This window comes from Lissotriton helveticus, chromosome 11 (assembly GCF_964261635.1).
Source record: "Lissotriton helveticus chromosome 11, aLisHel1.1, whole genome shotgun sequence".
Lineage (NCBI taxonomy): Eukaryota > Metazoa > Chordata > Amphibia > Caudata > Salamandridae > Lissotriton > Lissotriton helveticus.
The window spans coordinates 294,558,282-294,573,184 of NC_136072.1; the positions used below are offsets into that span (position 1 = coordinate 294,558,282).

A 14,903-nucleotide genomic window follows, 5' to 3' on the forward strand; every position below is an offset into this window, starting at 1 on the left:
AGCAAGAAGAAGAGGAAGCCACTTCTGGAGGTGATCTATTGTCTTTCAATTCACCAAGGGAAAGGAGGGTTAGTGCATCGAGTTCTTCGCCAAGCATCCCTTCCGATGACCTTGATAAGGATTGGCAGCCACAACTATCTGAGCATTCAAAGGAGAGACATCCCAAGACCAGGCTAGGAAAAAGGAAGTTTCCAGCAAGGCTTGAACTTATGGAGGTCGATGTAGGTGAGCAGGATACTGCTGGTGATAAAGACGGCTCTGACACTGTCATCATCACGAGCGTTATTCCTGGTGCAGAGGATATAGAGACCAACATTTTCACCCTATCCAGAAATGCTGCGATTAGTGATGAGCAGGTAGCACGCATAACTCCTACACACTTAACACCCAAAGTAACACCAGCTCCCATTTTTTCATCAGCGAAGGCCCGGCAGCATCCAACATCCAGCAGAAGCGCCACTTCAACAGAAGGAGGTAGTGGCAGTACTAGGACTGAGCTGTCACATAGGGAAATTCAACAATCCTCCAGTCCATCCGGCATTGGAAGTGGGTCCTCCTCTTCCTATGGCAGGAGACAAAAGTTTACCTCCCCAGTGTGGGACTTCTTTACGGTTCACCCAGTTCAGGAGAACATTGCTGTATGCACCATTTGTCATGTCAATGTTAGTCGTGGTAAGATTGGTACAAACTATGGTACTGGAGGCCAAACGACCCATTTGAAAAAAACACACTTAATCAGGTGGGAGAACCACCTTGCAAGCTTAAAAAATGTGAGCACTGGTGTTGGTGGGGATACAGTGCTACAAGGTCCACTCATGGTTGACCAGGAGGTAGAAGAAGAGGGAGACGATGACCTTCTATCTGGGAGTGGTACACAAATGAGCCCTGTCGCCAGCACTGGAGTGGTAAAGTCCACATCCTCCGCATCAGCAACTTCTCAGTGGCACCAGAGTCAGCTGGAGACACCAAGGAGTGCAAAGTCTGCGATGCAAGGTGGTCCGTCTAGCATAACTGAAAGAAATACAAAGCAGCGTACCATTACTAGCATGTTTAGGCAGGAGGGAAAGTACGAGCGGAACCACCCAATAGCACGTTTGTACAATGCGAAACTTGCAAAAATGTTGGCACTGGACCTTCTCCCATTTTCATTTGTTGAGGCTGTGGGATTTCGGGAATTAGTGGCAACCCTCTGCCCAAAATGGAACGTTCCCAGTCGCTACTATTTTGCCCGAGTTGCTGTTCCAGCACTACACCACGACATGCTGGAATTGATTGGGAAAGCCTTACAACAGAGTGTTGTCCATTGTATCCACCTGACAACAGACATGTGGAGCAGTTGCGATGCTACAGATTTCATGTGCATCACCGCACACTGGATCTCTTTTGTAGGTGTTAAAGACAAGTTAACTTCAGGCCTCCTTGACGTTGCTGGGATTTTTAATGATACGCGCAGACATGCAACTTTAGCCATGTTTGCTATGGAGAAAAGTCATACTGCTGAAAACATTTTGTCTGAGTTTAACACCAAGGTCTTTGAATGGCTGAAACCAAGAGGCCTTAAGATTGGTTTTGTTGCCACCGACAATGGCAGTAATGTAGTGAAGTCAATGAGAGAAGGACATTATTTCAGGGTACCCTGTTTGGCACACTGCATTAACTTAGTCGTGCAAGACTTTCTGAAAACTGAAGCCAAAGTCAGCAACATACTGACCATCTGCAGAAGAATATGCACGCACTTTAACCATTCTTTCAAAGGACGGAAGCTGCTACGGGTCATTCAGCGTGAGCATAAATTGCCAGTCAAAGCACTGATCCAGGAGGTCCCAACACGTTGGAACTCTACTTATTTCATGCTTGAGCGTCTCTTTGAGCAGTACATACCACTGAATGCTTATGTCATGTCAAGAAGATTAGGGGATCCTAGTGTTAATCTTAAAGCCCAGACCATTGAGATGTGGCAGTGGGACCTCATTAAATGCATCACAGAGATGCTACTACCCTTTGAGGTCTTCACACGTGCAGTTAGCAGGGAGGACTGTACTATGGGCCAAGCCATCCCATTGTTGTACATGCTTGAGCAACAGTTGAAGGAGGTCTGTGAAACATACGAAGGTGACGAACAAAAAGTTGATGCATATACCTTGGCCAAGGCCTTAGCCAACCGCTTATCTGTAAACGCAAGGCTTCAAATGATTGTGTCAGGTGAACATTACATAACTGCAACAATGTTGGATCCACGGTACAAAATATTTGTCAGCAGTAGCGCAGTAATTCCTTTTTCAGATGAGGATGTTGCCAAGTACAAAACTTCCATAGCTGCGGAAGCTAATGATTTAGAAACTGAACGGCTGTTACTTAAAGGCCTGCCAGTGCCAGCCCAGGCCAGTCAAAGTACTCCTGACGCAAGTTCTTCAGAGCATGAGAGCAGTGCGTCTGCTTTCCAGCAGGCACCAACAGTACCAAAAGCAGCACCTACACAATCTGATTCAGCAGACCCAACCAAAAGCATAACTGCTTTTTTTCTACAGAAAGGGATGGGTAAGTCCGTTGCTGTTGCAAAGGGGAAAGAGGACCAGCAAAGCCGAGCCCCAATGAATACTGAGCGGATGGTTCAGGCCTATCTGGATGACACAACAGAGGTGTTCATGGAGCAAAGCCCATTGGTCTATTGGTATGAAAGAAGGAGACAGTGGCCAGTGCTGAGCAGGCTGGCGATAAAGTATCTGGCTTGTCCTGTAGCCAGTGTCTCTTCTGAGCGGGTTTTCAGTGCTGCTGGTGCCATTGTGACATCGAAAAGGACTAGTCTCTCCCCCAAAAGCGTGGAGAGGCTGACAATGATAAAAATGAATCAACACTTCATACCACCAGACTATAAAGTACGTGAATCAGAGCAGGATGAAGAAAGCGAGTCCGAAGACCTCCTCACTACTGTGTTACATGACCTACTTCTGTCCGAACGCACAGAGTTTGAGGACGAGCTCCTCTTCCCTGACAACTAGGCTTTTAAATTGTTACTTTCTCCCTTCCTTTATTTGTGTTATTTTCTTATTAACAATGGCTTTCTGGTGCTAAACTGCAAATAAAAACCGCAACCAAATCCATCCCCACCACTGATTCTTTTTATGTACCTACTGGAGTTGCACGCCTGTGCATTTATTTTCACTGTATCTTTTTATTTACCTACTGGAGTTGCACGCCTGTGCATTTGTTGACTGCAGCACTCCTCAGAGTCTTGCTCCATCTTCTTGACTCCCACTCAAGTCAATACAATTCCATCTTGCCAGCCATACATTGGATGTTGTAGATGGAGTATAGTACAATAATGTAGCCTCTAACAGTCCCTCCATAACAAGTGAACCGTACAGTCATGACTACAGCCATCCTCTATATCATTTGAAATCTGCAACTCATCACTGTCTTACTCTTAAGGCTACCACCTCTGTCTGCAGGCATTCATAGACGACTCTTCAGTGTCAATACTTGAGCAGGCATCCACAACTGAAGTAAACTTGTTGTGACTCGTCGTCATTACTTTTAAAAGGCTCGGCAGCATCTGTGATCAATCATCTGACAGTGAAAGACAAGAGCAAGACAGGTATATTAAATGAATGATGCAATGCATTCCATAGGATGTTTAGCTGACTCTGAGCAAATGTGCATGGAATTGAAGTATACTAGTAACTCGCAAAGAGGTTTCAAGTTTCTTGGTGCCCAGAACTCTGTTACTCGCTGCAGGAGCAGCTCATTTCCATACCTGTCGCTTTCCAGGACATTCCACCGACGCTAGGAGCAGCGCGAGAGTGAGGCCGCAGAGGAGGTGAGAGGTGCGGCCCCGGGACTGCGAGGACCAGCAAGCAACATCAACAGCTGGTCCTCTTCCCGAGGGAGCCGCGCCCCCTCCCAGTGCCACGCCCCCCCTCAACCTCACAGCTATAAAAGAAAGATCGCCTTACGCAACGCGGGACGCGCGCGGGTCGCAGCCCGGGCAAAGCCCGGGCCAAGGGCGGGCCCGTTGTTGCCCGTTAGTGCCCGATAGAGACCGGACCGGGCCATCTCTTTTCCATCACTGAACCCGAAATCAGGTAACATCATGCCACCAAAAACAAGGAATACCACTAAGCCAAAATCCAAACACGCACAGGAGGTAGCACAAGTAACAGGTCCTATCGACCTATTCATTTCGCGGGTCCATGAGACAATAAACCAGAGTATAGCCCTAATGGAAAAGAGAGTATCACTAGATCTCATGAGCGCTAATGCGAAGCGTTCCTCTCTGGGTGCTATAGCAAACGCTACTTCTCCCATTCATCTCAGCACACAGAACTGTTCTCTTCCAATGACTTTATTAGCACCAGATTCAAACACAGTACCGTCGGTAGTAAATCTCTCCGTCACACAGTCTGAGTCAGATCTCTCCATAACATTTGACGACCTGGAAACCACTCCTGACCTAGCCGGTTGCCATACTCAGGGGGCCGCCCAGCTAAATGAAAACTCGCTCCAACAAGATGAAAGGGAAGGAGCAATCCCAAATAAACATCCACAAATCACTGAAGAATTAGGAACTAATATCTTGAGCTCAGAACACCTGATAACTCAGTCAAATCTCACTACGTCACATAGCATACTACTTCTCCCAGTAACCGATCAACCACACAAGGCAATTTCAACCGACCATCTCGAAAACCAATGCAAAACTTGCAGAATTACCTCGCAAGTCCTTACCACAACGAAAGACCTATTATACCAATACCTAAAGCCTATCCAACTCAGCATTAGGAATCTTGAAGCTCAGTTATCCATAATCTCGGCGACCCTTCTAGATACAAACACCCGTATAGAAACAAAGGGTCAGCGGAATGCCCTACAGCCACCCAAAAAACAACATCAAGAACACTTACAGAAAACAGTGAAACATGCAAACCCAATGCCCTTAGCACAGAATAATCACAAACAAAGCACTTCACTCCCAAAGGCGGCAGTTAAAGCGCCCCAACCCCAGAGAGAGAAACCTTCTCCTATATCTATTCAGCAAAAAGTAAATGTAGACCCAGACATGATAGATACCCCAGGTCCGTCGACAAATACAGACACCAGTAGAGCCTGCCCAGAAAAAAGGGCTGAAACTTTTCCATCGAAACCACTGCCCTCTCAACCGACTCCTAAAAATACATCCAAAAAAACGGTAGCAGCTAGACACCCTGCCCACTTGCCTCCGGAAGCCACCCCATACACAATAGTTCTCACAGGTGTACCCGAGCTAACAGATGACACACCTGAAACGGCATGGTCACTTAAAAACAAGGCCATGCAGTGGTTAACCACTTGGCTGCTAAGGGGTGTGTGCGAGGTCCATTGACTTTCCATTGAAATCAATGGAAAGTCCATGACGAGTTACCCTTGTCATTAGCGCTGAAGGGGTTAAGCATCAATAGACCTCTCGAATCCCACCTATCCGGAGGGGTCACTACAGCCCGCAGGGTAGCCTGGATAGGCAAAACTACAAAAACAATCCGCGGAGACTGCATCATCGTAACATGTAGAGATCCCTCAACAGTGGACTACATCTGTGCCTGGCCTCAGCTTGAAAAAAAAGGGGGGATTGACGCTCGTCATCTCTCCTTCTTCTATCCCCCAGCTAAACAACAACGCAATCCCCCACCTTGGTCATGGCATCAGTTCCCTAAAGAACCTTGGAACCAAGAGCCATGGTATCAAGTGCCATGGAAACAGACGGAATACCCATATGATTATGAAGGTAGGGGTGGACCGAGAAATAGGCCTAGAGAACACCAGAGGCCCCACTGGCAAGAAAGTCCCTATCAAACCTATGAAGGTTGGCAGGGCCTCCCAACCCGGAACCGTTTTGATTGTCTCGAAATGGTCGATTGACCATTCAGGGACAAAACGTGCCATCAGCAAGTCACAGCCATTGAAGTTTCATCCGAACATTCCTGTGTCAAAACACGACAAACACCAGGCACCACGACTGCTAACAACCCGATAAGACCAGCACACACCATGACGGAACTCTCAACCTTGAGATTTGCCATCGCTTACTGGAATGTTGCAGGTCTAAACACAAAAATAACTTCTTCCACATGGCTGGATACAGCAAAGAGTCACCAAATTCTGTGCCTACAAGAGACCTGGGGTACAACACCACTCCATTTAGCTGGCTACAAAACTTTCTTCACTCAAGCACTATCAGGTACCATGGGCAGACCCAAAGGTGGTCTTACGACCTACATTTCCAATACCCTTCCCCTTACTGTGAAACTGTTAAAGGAAACACCCATTTTTCAAATCATACAAATCACACAGTCAACAGCATTGAAAGGCAACCTATATCTCCTCATAAACTACTACAATAACTCATGCCCTCTGGAATGTTGCTTACATCTAGACAAAATAGTCACATACTTATCTTCATTCCAAAAAATCAACAATAACCGCACAATCTACTTCATCTGGGGTGGAGACTTTAATCTCACACTGTGCCCAAAGCACAAAAACGGGAACTGCGGGCTTTACAACGAACTTGGAAATCCCATTGCACACTTTGTGCACACCCTAGGTGGTAACAAATTAAACGAAACCCTCTTTACTCTAGATCTTGACTTTGTAAACGAACTAGTGAACCCGGAACAGGCTTTTCTACCCACCTTTCATGGGCGAGGATGTTTGTCTACCATTGACTACATTTTAGCATCAAACTCATATAAAGGGCAGCTAAGCAACTACAAGATTGGGTCTAATCCAATCAGTGACCACTACCCACTTAGTGTGGAAATACATATGAAACAAGCCGAGATACTCCCCACAAAAGCTAGTTCCCTCGATCAACAGTCGCTGGCGTTGAAGAAGCTGAACGGGTATGCAATTAAATGGACTAAGATCGACCCGAAACAGATGACTCAAAGGATTCTCGAAAAAACACACATCTGGCTAACAAACTGTTTGTCCCCCGAGACACCCCCAGAACTAATTGTCACCTCTTTTCAAAACATCCAGGTTGTAATAAGGGACGAGCTATTCATTAATCCAAAAAATAAGCCCAGACTTCACACCACGAGATGGTTTGATACCGCCTGTCGGAAGGCCCTTACATTTCTCAAAGAAGCCTTACACCAGCAACCGAGAGACCCTCAAAAAATTTCCCAATTGAGGAAAAAGTACAACACTGCTCGAAAAAACTGTAAAAAACAGATTAAGCAAGACCTATGGCTTCGATTACATGAGACTGCACTAAGGAAAGACAGTACTGCCTTCTGGCAGACCATAAGATCACCATTCTTGGCCAGCACCAGCGATCTTGACCATCTCGACGTGGCAATAACCGAGAACGACTGGGTCTCTCATTTTTCAAAAATCTTTGAATTATCATCAGATGTCGTACCAACAACCCAAATGCATGAACCCGATCTGGTTAAGAGTAACATCTATCCAATCAACCTACGTTTTAGTCTAAATGAGGTTAGAAAGGCAATTAAGGCTTCAAAAACAGGCAAGGCCCCTGGTCCAGAAGGGGTCCCCATGGACCTGTTTCTATACGACGTTGACTATTGGTCGAAAATAATCACACGGGTCATGGCTGCAGTAGTTTCAATCGGTCTCTTTCCCTCATGGTCAACATCAACACTACTGCCTATTTTCAAGAAAGGGGACCGAAATGACCCTGCGTGCTATAGGCCGATCTCCCTTCTGGACTCCACTGGCAAGATTGCAGGCCGAATACTCCTGGACCGACTACAATCTTGGGCCCGGGAGAATAACATCATCACTGACCTGCAATATGGTTTCCAGAAGGGGCTCGGAACGGTTGAGCAGGCCCTAAATCTCGTCCTCCTGGCTGGAAAGTACGCGCGCGCTAAAGGAGGCAACATCTTCCTGGTCTATGTAGACTTAAGCGCGGCGTTCGACTGCGTACAACACGCTAAACTCTGGCAGATCCTAGCACACCTCGGAGTGGACCCACCTCTATTAGCCTTCCTAAGAGAACTATACACCAATGCAGAAGGTCGAGTTCGATTTGGCACCGGCGGTGAACTTTCACGACCCTTCAAAATCTCGAGAGGAGTAAGGCAAGGATGCGTACTGGCTCCCTTCCTGTTCAACCTATATACAAATGGGCTCGAGCAGGCTATGCTGGAAGGGAGCCAGGACCTCCCGCAGATAGACCACCGCCCGGTACCTATTCTCCTGTATGCCGACGACTCTGTAATTCTAGCACAGACTTCTAACCAACTCCAGCTGCAGCTTAATAAGTATGTGAGTTTCATGGATTCACTTGGCCTTAAAGTTAATATCAAAAAGACTTTCACAATGAACATTGGCCCAAGGCCAAGAGTCTCCAAGCCCATACTTATAAACAACACCAGATTAGAAAAAACACCTGTGTACCCATACTTGGGCATCCTAGTGGACGACACAATGACCTGGCGCAAGGCAGTGGAAGCTAGAAATCTTAATTTTCGCCGCGCTACCTCAGCACTAACCGCTTTTTCAAGAAAACTAGGCAAACCAGCCCCAGCGGAATTGCTAACTATATACTATGCAAAATGCCACAGTGTGGCTACCTATGGAGCAGGTATCTGGGGCTATGGATGTATTGATCAATTCCAGGTCACCGAAAACGACTTTATTAAATACATCCTATCTCTCCCCCAAAGTTCCCCGATTTTAGCCTCGCATCGGGAGCTTGGGATGGAATATATTGTCGACACCATACGAAGCCAGCCCATCTTATTGTGGCAGCGAATATGGTGTAATCCTGAAAGTCACATTACCCGTTCCCTTATTTCCGACTGTCTTGGCCTAGCGCACTGGCGGAAAATTCCGTGGCTGAATTATATCTATAAATTCTTTGTAGATCTTGACTGTGAGCATTATTTCCTTGAACCACCCTCAATTGAAGACATCTCGAAGAAACAGTTGAAACAAATATGTATGGGCCATCTAAGGGAACTTCGAAACCAAGCAGAGATCACTAAAATACAAAATGAAAAAATCTGTAAACTGCAGACAGGGAAACTCATTCAGCCCTATTTGACATATCTCTTATCGAACTATGAAAAGCTCCTAATTACAAGGCTCTGGTTCGATCTTTTTTACCGACTGGTCTCATTTCCGGAAACGAAGAACTGGTCCCGTAATCTGATGAGCTGTCCCTGCGATGGAGTTTCTGCACAATCCACGATCCATGTAGTCCTTTTTTGTAAATATTACAGATCAGCAAGAAAAACATGGATCATTCCTATCCTCCGATCCAATGGACTTAGACAATCGTATCCAGCACTTTCCCATTTACAATCCCTGAAATCCCCACAAGAAGCGAAACTGATAGCGACCTTTCTTAAAGTAGTTATATTAACACGTCGCAAAGTTTCTAACTAAACTTGTATTATTTTCAATTTAGAGAGACTACATTACCATCCCGAAACTCCATCTTTGTGATCTTATCTCCATACTGTTCTTATTTTCTGATTTAAGTTAAAAAAAAAAAAAAAATCTCCTTTTTTTAAAAATGTACTTTTTATGATTATATGATTCTATAATCGAATAAAAGTTTATGAAATACGAAATACTAGTAACTTCAGACTCACGTGATGTGATGGCCAATTTTTCCATGTTATTTAATAATATAAAATGTATTTACGCACTTGTGATCCTACTACTACAGGCGCAGTCAGAACTTAATTTATCGTTCGTAGTCACTCACTACAGAGTAGACTGAGTTGCTGTTGCTGTTGGACTAGACGTGCCACACCTGATAATGATGGTGACACCACACATATCTTTGCACGCTGTCAGGCAGTTGGATCTGAGCTGATTGATGTACGATCTTTCTTGGAGTGGAATACAAGGTAAATACAAATAAGAGGCACAGCACAGTAGACCCAGGCAACTTCATGTGTGTGCACTGTGCAGTGGTACAGTACAATAGTGGTATGATTGGTGACTGAGAATGAGGCATTGATTTTGTTGATTAATTTTGAAAACGCTAGGTTGCTTTTTTAATTTTTATGCCCCTTTCTCTGGCTCAGTCAAATTGTTAGGTAAATGCAGTTTGTGTTACTGGCGACCCTGTGTCGTGGGTCTGTTCTGTGCTGGCTCCTATCTTTTCTTGTACTTCTAGATTAATATTGATGTGCAACTAGTAGACTTATACATAACATATTGTATCGAAGCCGCCTCAGTCTGAAAGTCCTCTCTTTACGACTACTCCGCTTGTATTATTTTTTGATCTTCACTGTATTTCAAATACACTTTGTTTAGGTCATTCACATTCTTTTGTATTTGCCTTTTCTTTTTCAATCCACACAGGCTGGACGTTTTTCACCCACTGCTATTGTACTATGAGCATCTACTCACCATTACCACAAATCATCATCATCAAGCAATTGGATGGCGGGAAACCAAGAATGATATTCAGCGTATCCTGTTTCTACGTTTATTCCTTACATTCATGGGCTAGTGGATCAAATTCAACATCATAAATCATCGTCTTCATTGTTTTGCTTTTGTTGTCTACATGCGTACTGTTTTTCTTTCTCAAACCTTTCCCAAAACCCCCGTACCCATCCATTCAACAAACCCTAACCCTCTTCCCCCGGGCTGCGTGGTTTCATTGAGGTGCGATGTTTGTTACATTAAATATACACCAACAATTTGATCACGCGCTTGCTGGGGCATATGTGGTGAAAGCAACAATAGTGTAATTTCAACAAGGCATGGCCGGGATCTTCTTCTGCTTCCCAACTCAAGCTCTGTGTATAATGCCAAATAATTTACCATTAACATCAAACAACGAATACGTAATGAATTGGCGTCATTGTTTGGGTTTAAGTTTACAGCATTATGATTTAGAAAAGTTTGACGTTGACGTGAGTACTACAACTACAGTTGAACTTCTTATCTTCTCTTGCACTTACTTTCCAGTCCCCAAAACCATTGTTTTGTTTCAGTTTAGCAGTTGCAAAATTGTATTGGGTCAGTCGTGTAATGTACTGTACTTAATACTTATACTACCCCCACATTGTCTATCACGCAAATGACTGCCTCTTTCTTTTTGTCTCAAAATGCTACTGGCAGGGTCTGTCTACTACTACTATCACAGAAGTTCAGAACAACAGATTCTTATCCATTGTCTTGGGAAACAAATGCAGCCCACTTCATCATCAGCAATCACAGGTAAGATAAGTTTGCTGTGAGGTATAACGCAAGACCGACTGGTAGTTCTTCTAATACTACAAATATAACTCGGTGAGGGTTTACCGCATCTATCTGTCTGCATGTTAAAGATGTGGCCAATCTATTTTTTTATTCGAAAGCACTGTCCCCTGACCTGCATGGCCAATTAAACGTTGCGATGTTGCACAACGTACATTATTTGGTGAAACAGTCCCCCCTCCACCCCTCCTACAAACACAAATGAACTTCAAATGTTTTCTTTGGAAAATAACTTTGTGTCTCATTTTTATTTTAACATAATATAAAGAAAGATGATACAAAAATAAATATAGATGAAATCTTACCCCACAGCTGTCCCTACCCTCCCTTAACCCCAACCAAATTTCAAAGTTAAATGTAAACCCCAACACCCAAATCCCACCCACCAACAAAAGGATTGAAAAAGGGGCAAACAAACAGGGTCCATCTCAAAGCCGGCGGGCTTTCAGGTGTTTGTCCACAATGAGCTTCACCCGCTCCTCTATTCCATCCTCAAGCTTCACCCGCTCCTCCTCAAGCCTCGCTACCCGGCGGAGAATCTTTTGTTGAAATTCCCGGCACCTACATTGGCACGCATGTTGTGGGGGGGCCGCCGATGATGTAAAAATTCGGCGGCGGGCGGCTGCCTGACCACGGCGACGTACTCCTGCAGGCTTGGGGGCCGGGGCATTGGAAGAGGCAGCAGCTGCTGCCGCCGCCTCCTCCTCCTCCTCCTCGGCCTGAGCCACCAGCCGGCGGTAGGCCTCAACGATGGCCTGCAGTTTCCGCTGCCGGGCCCGGACTGCCAACTCCTTCCTTGTTCGTTTTGAAGGAGTAACTATAAAGAAAGAAACAGAATTGTTGTAATCCAAAATCCCAGCAAATCAAGAACACAAAATTGATTCAACACATAGTGGCACAGTAGCACTAGCAAGCAAGCTGAGTACAAAAAATTGTGTTGCATCTATCTTGAACATTCTACGGCCTATATAATTTATTTGTTGGACTTTTTGGCACGGCATTATGCCTGCCCTAGTTGCATGGGTGTACTTCAACGGTCACACACATATGAACGAACACCTGTCTTTTTGATATCTCGTTTTATATTATATACTCTGCTTCCGGGAAGGCGGAAACAGTCTCAAACTAACATTAATTAACAGGGGGCAGCTAGTAGTAAATGTCTAGTAGAGACTATCATTCTTTATATCACGCAACAAACCTTATTTGGTTTGTGTTTCACCAGCAACGACCCATGCATCCAGTCGTCCCCTCCTTCCCTTGCCTTTGGGTTTGACCAAAACACCGCTGCTGCTGAGACTATCCACTAACCACCGATATTGGGTGTGTCTCCCAACCACGCAGGCAGCTGTGTTTTCCCCTTTCCATGCTTCAACAACAACCCATGCATCCGACTGCTATCAGCCACCTGCATTACTGTAGTGGTAATGCTAAGCACGGTAATGACAAGTAAAGGTGGCGTCATATATTGTCCAGTAGAACTTCAAGTTCTTAATTCTCAGAGTACAGTGAGGAAGTTTTCCCCTCCCACCAAGTAATGCGGATCACTATTGAATGTAACTTACCATCGCCCACCGCTGTTGGCTCCTCCCCCACTGCTGCTGGTGCTGGTGTAGGTGACTCTGATCCTCCTGTCCCCTCCGGGATCGCTGACGCTGCGCCGCTGTCCCCGTCGGCACTGGTGGATGGTACGGGTTCTGCACCTATAAAAATAAGTACACCTTTTTAGATGGATGCACAGCCCCCATTGTACTTGTTCACCAAGAATGGAGTTCTGCAAAACAGTTAAGTACAACGTACGTAATCAGTAGTAGTCCACATTGCATAGCACAGCAGAGTCACTACACATATTAGCATTCATTTGTTATGGTATGGTACCCAAGCTCATCTCATCTGTACTGCTACTCTAGTCCTTGGAAATTTGAAGTGAACTATGTAACCTTTGTACATCAATGTATCCAATTTTGCGCATGCAACCTCGCAGCTTGTTGCGCAGTAGAAGACGCCTTTGAGGCAACATGATTGTTCAATGCATATACACCTGAAGAGGTTGGAAAATAAAAGGGCTCGTATTTACGTTTTCTATGTGGATTGTGGAATCGAGTTTGCTTACAGGTTACAACTTTTTTTTAGCATGGCTGCATAAAACTTGCCTAAATGTATTTCATACTGTCTAACGTGCACCACTTTTGTCATTAATTTTCGGCAGATGAGAAGATTTCCTTCTACGAAGCTGACATTTCCAGAGCTTACCAAAAAGAGGCATATGTAACCAGTATACGTTCAATGGTGAGGGGTCTCCGACATTTCCCACATTTCCCTATCGTGCGCTAGTAGCTGTACAAATGTTGATTACTTTATTCAGCCTTTTTTAACTCTGGATTTTTTCTGGTGGGCCCCTCGACGTATTTCACGGGACAACTTAAAAACATTGATGTTACTTACTTACTTCTAACAAAATAAAGCTTTTGAAGTACCACTTTGACTCTGAAGTTTATTTTCAGTGTCTGTTGTCTTGTAGACTTACACGAGTGAGTGAGCAAAAGGGGGTTACTTAGGTTATGGATTGTGTAATAAAAGCATTGGGCATCTTGGTATTGGGGTTCAGGAGTGTGATAATTGAATAATTGACCAATGACTGAGCCCATATAGGTTGTCGTTCAGTGAATTGTGGGTTCCTTAGAGTTCTGTGACTGAGGTGTAAGTAAGGTCCAACCTGCCTATCAGCACCAACATCCAATTTTCTGGTGCATGCATAGTTATGTAATATGTATATGACTCCATAGAAGATAGAATTCCCACAAGACTACTAGTGGTATACTAACGTTTACAAAATACTAGACCAACATCTGGATGCATACTTGGTTGGTGTCAATTGCCAAAGCAGAGACATTACAGAGGAAAAAGCATAAGACAGGAGTGGACCCTGTGCCAACAGCTATTCTAATTTTTATCACATATTTATGGAAAAGATTAATACCTTAACTAAAGAGTCAAAATTTCTTTAGGAAGTAAATGTAATTAATCGGTTGAAAAAAAAAAAGCTCCGTTACAAAGTTAGGGAAATATCATTGTTCCAAAAGAAAGCACTGTTGGACTTACTGGGGACAGCAGCAGGATCCTCAGTAGAGGAGCTCTGTGCCTGTGGTGGTTCACCCGCCGACTCGGTCCCAGCCTTCTGCTTGCCCCTGGGTTCTGTGGTTCATGTAAGAAATAATAAACAAAGAGAAAAACATTGATTGGTGTGAAACATAGACATCATTTCAAATCAAAAACCACTGCTAGAACATTAAAAGAAACAAACATTGATCTACCAAATGACTACTGCCTTGCAGGATTCACTGACTGTATACTTGGAGAAAACAAATCAAATGTTCCATAAACATTCTGATTGCAGATTACTAAGTAACACAGAGGCAGTAACACCTGAACAACACCACCGATTCAAGATTCAAGAATGGGGTAATCAATTATCTGTGAGTAGTCATTTCTTTTTCATTTTTGCCAGCAAAATGCATAGATCACAAGGAGGAGACATGCAGAAACTTTGTGCATACACGAAATTGTACGTTCGTTGCATCATATTTTGTTCTGCTACTGACTGAATGCTACTGCTGCCAAGCCTACCCACTCATTAAACAAACTACATCAGTTCTATGGAGGGCTGAGGC

The 14,903-nt window shown here is 44.5% G+C and overlaps 1 long non-coding RNA gene across 1 annotated transcript; it reads right to left on the reverse strand.

Annotated features, from left to right (window-relative positions):
• Window positions 1–11,578: 11,578 nt before the first annotated feature.
• Window positions 11,579–14,432, reverse strand: LOC144791912 (uncharacterized). The gene is made up of 3 exons (XR_013602493.1): window positions 14,335–14,432; window positions 12,798–12,935; window positions 11,579–12,049 (listed from the first exon to the last, which is right to left on the reverse strand). It is a non-coding gene; the product is annotated as an uncharacterized LOC144791912 (long non-coding RNA).
• Between the last annotated feature and the right edge of the window lie 471 nt (window positions 14,433–14,903).